The sequence below is a fragment of the Narcine bancroftii genome, chromosome 2, assembly GCF_036971445.1.
Source record: "Narcine bancroftii isolate sNarBan1 chromosome 2, sNarBan1.hap1, whole genome shotgun sequence".
NCBI classification, from domain to species: Eukaryota; Metazoa; Chordata; class Chondrichthyes; order Torpediniformes; family Narcinidae; genus Narcine; species Narcine bancroftii.
In genome coordinates this window covers 185,039,444-185,047,293 of record NC_091470.1, presented here as the reverse complement: position 1 = coordinate 185,047,293, position 7,850 = coordinate 185,039,444, and the positions used below count along the sequence as shown (strand labels likewise).

At 49.8% G+C, this 7,850-nt stretch overlaps 1 long non-coding RNA gene across 3 annotated transcripts; it reads left to right on the top strand.

Moving 5' to 3' along the window:
• Positions 1 to 658: 658 nt before the first annotated feature.
• On the top strand, positions 659 to 4,463 carry LOC138754763 (uncharacterized). 3 transcript variants are annotated; one of them, XR_011351922.1, is made up of 3 exons: positions 661 to 847; positions 1,702 to 3,886; positions 4,449 to 4,463. It is a non-coding gene; the product is annotated as an uncharacterized lncRNA (long non-coding RNA). The 3 variants fall into 3 exon arrangements; XR_011351921.1 differs by having other exon boundaries at positions 4,446 to 4,460; XR_011351920.1 differs by lacking the exon at positions 4,449 to 4,463 and having other exon boundaries at positions 659 to 847; positions 1,702 to 2,206.
• The last annotated feature ends 3,387 nt before the right edge of the window (positions 4,464 to 7,850 follow it).

Sequence of the window (7,850 nt, the reverse complement as noted above, 5' to 3'; positions counted from 1 at the left end):
AGCAACCAGAAAATGCACTTATATAGCATCTGCCAATGTCAGATAATGGGTTTTTTATTACTGTATATTTAATTTAAATTCTATCTTTCTATGATTAATATGTGTTTGTGTGAGTATGTGTGTGTGTGTGTGTGTGTGTGTGTGTGTGTGTGTGTGTGTGTGTGTGTGTGTGTGTGTGTGTGTGTGTGTGTGTGAGTGAGTGTGTAGGGTCTGGAAGAATGTTTGTTTTCAATGGGCTGTATATGTAGAGTGGGAATATAATATAAACTTGGACTCCTGTACGATAAATGTTGAACAACAGCTCCTAAAGGAATTAGCGATTGATGGGGACAGGTGATGGAATAAACTTGACCAAATGGAGGCCAGATGGTGTTCTCCGCCTCTACTGCAGCGTGACCCGTGGTAACGTGCCAGACCTTTCACGGCCTTATGGAGTGGTCCAGGGTATCAGGGATGGGCCCACTGCAGTGATGGCTCAGGGCCATCTCCCCATGGGCAGGTCTGGCTGCCTCAATTCCCAAAACACGGGGGGCGGGAAAATATTCTGCAAAGTCATTAAAAAATAAACAAGGCCCGTGCCTAAATCACAAAGCCAAGAATGGCAGCTTAGCAACAGCCAGCCTGCCATGCTACCCGGGGCAACAGGGACGATCCAGTGTGAGGTCATCGGCTGGAGAACGGTGGGGGGGGGGTGGTCAGTCTCTTGGAGGTTGGCCAGCAAGTGTCCTCTCCACCACAGCCGATCTTCTGCTGACCTCCAGGGAAGGAACTGGGTGGGGTAGAGCCACAAATTAAGAGGTGAGGGGGGAGTGAGTGAACCAGGATGCCTTCATGCCTTTCCTTTCGGGTAAGCTGCCTCCGTATAATTTAGACGCACAGCTTGGCAAAACATCCTTCCACGTCCCCCCCACCAATCCACCGATCAACCTATAAACCCCCTGTATATTTTGGGAGGGTGGACGGAAACTCACGCCGAAACGGGGAGAATGTTCACGCAGACGGTGCCGGATATGAGCCCGAGTCATTGGCACTGTAATAGCATTTCACTAACCCTGCCACCCAGAGTATATTTCCAGTAGGTGAGGTTGAAATGAGTAGAGACCTGGCACCAAAAATCAACCTTTCACAACTGATAGGTTAAGGTTTATTGTCATACAACTGAGTACAGATGCAAGGGCATTCTGACTTGCTCAGACAAGTTATATCTTTATGAAAATATGTGTTCGCTGTGGTCCGGTGTGAAATGTTGTTTCGTCTGCTTGTATATGTAGAGTCAGATGATAATAGTCTTCAACCTCCCCCTTAATCAAGGGGCCTGAAGCTGATAGTTTGCTGTTTTGAGGAATATGGTTCACGTGACGCCATCGCGTCGCTGCCAAGCCGGGCTCGAATCCGGAGTTGCCTGGAAGGAGTTTGTACATTCTCCCCATGTCTGTGTTTGTGTTTCGGTTTCATTCCACCCTTCAAAGAAATGTACTGGGGGTTGTAGATTAATTGGGTGGCACGGACTCGTGGGTTAGAAGGGCCTGTTCCGTCTAAATTTAGAGGAAATTTTAAAGTATCTCCATGCGTCAGGCCATCTGCATTCATTTGATGTATAGAGGCTGTGTCAACGGTTTCTCCTCCTTGCTGTGAGCGAGCCAGTCAGCTCCCCTCCGCTGTTCTAACTGAGGCTACTTCCATTCTCTGGCCCACTTGCAGGTGGCCGGGTTCATCCTGGAGAGGATTTGGCCGGTGTGGAGCTCCTCTTGCTCATTCCAGCTGTGTCGCAGAGGTTTCATCTGCACCCTGCACCTCCTCTCTCTGACCTGGACCTCTCATCTGCTGTAGGAGGGTCGCTGAATCGCAGGATCCTCCGGATTGTGCCTGCTGAGGGGGCCATCGTCACTGAAGCAAACCTTTAGGATGTACGCCAAGCCACCTAGACGGACTGTTAGCGGAGAAGCCTGTATTTCCGATCATCAAGTGTGAACACTAATAGGGGACAGGCTCATGCAAACTCCACATTCTAATCCTGCTTCTGCAACTAATGCAGAAGGCAATGGTCTCTCTGGGGTTTCTGGGAAGAGGTTAAACTGTGGCTCCTGTCGAATGGATAATGTTGCCACTTGCAATTGGGGTGGGAGCATCCTTGACAGACTCCACGATGGCCATTGTTTCATTACTACTTGAGAGAGAAATAAAAGCTAACAGCCTTAGAACCTCAGTACATTACAGCAGGTCCCTTCAGCCCTTCTAGTTTGTGCTGAACCATTTTTCTATCTAGTCCTAATAACCACCCACTCCCATTCACATGCCTGTCTACTTAAATGTCAAATTGAGATTCACCGCTCGTTCCACAGCCCCACCACTCGCTGTGTGAAGTCCCCCTCTCATGTTCCCCTTAGACTCTTAACCCATGTCCTCTCACCTACCCTCAGTGGGAAAAAGCCTAACTACATTTACTCTGTCTATCCCCCTCTTAATTTTAAATACCTCTAGCAAATCTCCCCTCATTCTACTACGCTCCAGGAAACCTGTTTAACCTTTTCTCTGTAACTCAGTCCCTGAAGTCTGGGCAACATCCTAGTAAATCTCTGCACTCTTTCTATCTTATTGACATCTTTCCTGTCGTTAGGTGACCAAAACTGCACACGATTCTCCAAATTTGGCCTCACCAATGTCTTATGCAACTTTACTGTGACATCCCAACTCCTGGACTCAAAGAGGCCCCGAAGCACCTTTGCTTTTTGTCTGATACCAAAAAGTTCTTGTTGCATTGTTGGCTGCAAGAACGGGTGGGGGGTAGGTAAAGGATTGGAATGAGGCCTAGGTCAGGAAGGAGCTTGCCTGCTGGTACCACGGTAATGATGCAGGGGGCTGCAGAACTCGTTGGAAAGCGGAAGGTAGAAATCGTGTAAATCAGTAAAGAGACAATCCGTGGGAGGAACTTGGCGGCATCCGCGGTCGATTATTCGGGTCAGAGCCCCTTCGTGGAGACTGAGAGAGTCGAGGGGACAGAGCTAGTGTAATGGGGGCCAAAAGGGAGGCGTTGGACAGGGGCCGGGGGGTGGTTAAAAATGGCAGCGCTGCCAGATCAGCTGTAATGGTAGCTTTCGCTGGTGTAGACCTGAGAGAGCGGAGACGTGGCATTTCCCTGCAGGGTCCTTCTGCCCGGTCCTGATGCCAGAGGCTCCATCTATGCTTTAAACAGCCTGTTAAAACCATATAACAATTACAGTCCAGAAAGAGGCCATCTCGGCCCTTTTAGTCCGCACCGATTTAAGTGATCTCCTCAAGCCTCACCTACCTGCTCCCTGTCCATGATCCTCCAATCCCCTCACATCCATGCACTCATCAAACCTCCTCTTAAATGACAAAATTGACCCTGCTGTGACCACCTCTTCCGGAAGGTCATCCCACACAGCCACTCCTCTCTGAATGAAGAAGCTTCCTCTTATGTTACTTCTAAAGCATTTCCCCCTAACCCTTAACTTATGACCCCTCATTCCAATCTCCCCTACCCTCAAGGGGTAGAGCCATTCACATCTACTCAATCTATCCCCCTCATCATTTTAAATACATTTATCAAATCCCCCCCTCAAACTTCTACGCTCCAATGAATAAAGACCCAGTCTACTCAATCGTTCCTTGTATTCTAGAGCAAATTAAAAAAAAATGCTATAACAACAGATATCTGTGCTCAAGATGGCGGCACCTGTGCCTGGCAGTCTAGCACGAGGGGTTGCAGACTCGGGGTGAAGCATGGACTGGCGCAGGGCTCCAGAGAACACCACCCTCCAGTGAGGAGAAACATGGGAGATGACCCCACGTGGAAGGTGATCACGGCGGCAGACCAGTGGAAGGGCTCAGTGGCTGAACGACCCTCGCAGGCTGCCTGAACTAGGTATCGGAACTGAGATTCGAGAGGGCTTGGAGGGCAAGAAGGGGATCCCAAAGGGGCCTTGGCTGCTAGAGGCTTCCTGACCGTGTCGGAGGTTCGGATCTGGACCTCGGGTGGCCGAAGGATCGCACAGGAGTCAGTGTGGCTGCAGAGGCTGCGGGGAGCACTGGGGGGAGGAGGGGCAAATCCACAGGCACTCAGTGTCTCTGAAGAGATTCCCTTTTGGTTCTTTTTGCTCCCCTTTTGTCAAGGATGCCACGCAAGGCGCAAGAGGCAATAAAAGAGAAGGGTTCAGCTGGAGGTAGACGAGTTCGACAGGGTGAGAAGAGACAAAGGCAGTCAGTGCTGGAATCTGCCTGGAGACAGTGACGATGGTGTCATGGAAACTATTGGGAGAGAGAGCGATGATGGACCAGATGGAGGGGGAAGAATCCTGTGACGGGAGAGGCGGATGTGGTGGGGGGGGGGAGGAATAGAGGGGGAAGGGGGAAGAAAGGAGAGTGAGGGTTCATGACTTTAAATCGAAGACATCCACATCACTCACCCCACTGAATTCCTCCAGCAGATTTGAAGAATGTGGAACACCACAGCATAGGACTGATCCTTCTGCCCTTGACATTGTACTGACCTACATATCCCAAACAAAATAAAAATCTAAACCCTTCCTACCCCATAACTCTCTATATTTTTATTCCATCCACGGGCCTGTCTCTTGAATGCCCCTAGCGTTCCAGCCTCCACCACAATCCTTGATAAGGCACTCCAGGCCCCCAAAACTCTCTGTGTCATCAACATCACTGATGTTTCCCCACCCTTTGAGCTCCATATTCTGGCATCTGCAGTCCTCCAAGCAATTGGCTTGATTTAGCCCTCTGTAGTCTGGTCGTCATTCAGGGTACGGATCAAAGAACCTTTCCCCCTGGGTGAAACACCTGCATCTTGAAACCCGAGACCAATCCTTCCTAAACCTATCAAATGCCAAAAAAATGGAACCAAAATTGGAACCAAATAGTACAGCACAGAAAGAGGCCATTCAGTCCTTCTGGTCTGTGCTGAACCATGAGCCTTCCTCGTCTCACTGACCTGCACCCATACCATAGGCCTCCATGTATCCTCCCCGTTGTTCCCCACACTGATCTCACTGCCCCGCTCTCCGCACAGCCCAGTGTCAGTCCCCACACTGATCCCACTGCCCTGCTCTCCCTACAGCCCTGTGTCGGTCACCACTTTAAAAAAAAATAAACATACAAACTTTATTCAACTACATTACTTACACAAAACACACACAGAGCTACAACTAAAAACAAACCTACCAAAAACATATGGCCACAACACCGTGAGAAGCAGTAATGGCGGCCACCTCTCTCTTACCCAGTATCGTGCATCAAATTAAAGTGTGATTTTTGTCATCAATCACACATTTGGTCCCCGGGTGGGGGGGGTGGTGGGGGCACCTGAACCTGGCCACCGTCTGCTCAGACACCATGTGATCCAACACCGCATGAGGCCCGGACATAATCCCGACCACGTTCACCGCTTTGGCTGGCAGCTAGTTCCGTGCTCCGACCACTCTCTGCATGAAGATGTTCCCCCCTAAACATTTCCCCTTTCACCCTTAACCAATGTCCTCTCAGTGGAAAAAGCCTATACCCTTTACTCTATCTGTAATCTCACAATTTTGTAAACCTCGATCAAATCTCCACTCTTTCTTCTATGCTCCAGGGAATAAAGTCCTCACCTGTTTAACCTTTCCCTGTAACTCAAGTGCCAGATCACATTCTTGTAAATCTTATTTGCACCCTTTCTATCTTTCCTGTGACCAAAAGGGCCCACAATTCTCCAAATGTGGCCTCCCCAATACCTTAAACTGTACAACTTTACCATAATATCCAATATCCTGTACTCAATACTTTGATTTATGGAGCCCATGATGCCAAAAGCTCTCTCCATAACCCTGTCCACCCGTGACACCACTTTCAGGGAATTATGCATCTGTATTCCCAGATCCCTCTGTTCTACCGTACTCCTCAGTAGCCGTCCGTTTACCGTGTACGTCCTACCTTGGTTTATCCAAGTTACACTCGACCCCAGCATTTATGGACTTTCGTGTTTGAGTCCTGTGCCCATAGGAAGTAAAGACGTATTACCAACGTTTTGGGCCTGACCTCTTTGGTAATGTGTGAGCAAAAGGCAGGCAGGCACCTGAATAAAAATGTGGGGGGAAGAGAGGAGGGAGGAAGGGGCAGGGGGAGAAGCATATTTTGTGTTCTGGCACTCCCGTCGGAAGTCGAAAAAATTGTAGTGTGGGGACCGATACAAGGCAGTGGGGAGAGAGTGGGGCAGTCGGATCAGTGTGGGGACCGACACAGGCCTGTGGGGAGGGAGCAGGGCTGTGGGATCAGTGTGGGTCCGACACGGGGCTGTGGGGAGGGAGCAGGGCTGTGGGATCAGTGTAGGGACCAACATGGGCTGTGGGGAGAGAGCGGTATAGTGGGATCAGTGTGGGGACAGACACGGGGCTGTGGGGAGGGAGCAGGGCAGTGGGATCAGTGTGGGGACCAACACGGGCTTTGGGGAGAGAGCAGGGTAGTGGGATCAGTGTGGGAACTAACACAGGGCTGTGGGGAGAGAGCGGGACAGTGGGATCAGTGTGGGAACTAACACAGGACAGTGGAGAGAGAGCGGGGGAGTGGGATCAGTGTGGGGACCGACATGCGGCTGTGGGGAGAGAGCGGTGCAGTGTGATCTGTGAGGGTCTGACACAGTGCTGTCGAAGGACACTAAACATCATAGCATAGCCAAAATTAAAAGTACATTATGGATCCGATCCATCGTAACTTTTGAAAGTTATAAATTGGACCATTGTTAGTCAGGGACTATCTGTAGACGTTCACTTTGGACCCAGGTTGGACTCCGATACCAGTGGCCCCCCTATCTTTTACACGCACCTGCACGTGTACACAGACAACAGACGGACTTTCAAACGCACTCCCGGTTTCCCGTACCAATGTGAGTGCGGCTCTCAGCCAGCACTGATCTATTGCAGTACCGTGGCCCAGCTGAAGTGTAGTGCACACCTTACCTATGACTCCGCCAGTGATGTCCGCAGTAGCGACCTGACATGGAGTGATGTCCGGGACTTGGACCAAGGGGCAGAGGGAATTAAATGTAGCGTGCATCGATCTTTATATTGTTCTGACCTGGGCGTCTGGTCAATGATGACACTGAGTCATTTAAAGAAGGCAGCGGCAAGATGTCCACTAATGAGTGGCCGGAGTCCAACCTTGATTGGCAGGTGATGCAACTTCCAAAGAGGTGGCAGACAAGGAGGTCACGTGACCACCCAGAATCCACAATGTTCCAGACAGACAGGAAGGTCATGTGTTTCTCCACAATCCATATATAACACAGGCCAACAGGTAAGAGGACAAAGGTGGATAAGGGTGGGAGGGTAGAAGTCACAGGGAAGTACTAATAAGAACACAACGCTGGAGAAACTCAGCAGGTCAAACAGTGAACTTTATGTAGCAAAGATAAAGATACAGAACCAACTTTTTGTTTGGATTCCTGCCGACATTTTTCCACACCTTGATGAAGGGCTCAAGCCCGAAACGTTGGTTAAGTAACTATCTTCGCTGTTTGACTAGCTGAGTTTCTCCAGTGTTTTCACTTCAACCAGTGTCTGCATGTTTTACTACAGGGAGAAGGGGTGTAGCTTTCTGAATGGAGAAGGAAAGGGGGAGGGGAGCTGTCAGGAAGGACACAGAGGGAGAGACAGGAGAGGGGCCTGGAGTTCAATTCAGGGTTTGTAGGCTAAGTGAGGTATATGGATGGCACGGGCTCATGGGTGGGAAGGGCCTGTTAACATCTAAATTAAAACTGAACGAATGAGGTGATACACAAAATTACATTGAAGAGGGGTCTTCACCCCCACTTTTGTCGAGATGAAATTCTTCTTGCTTGGTAA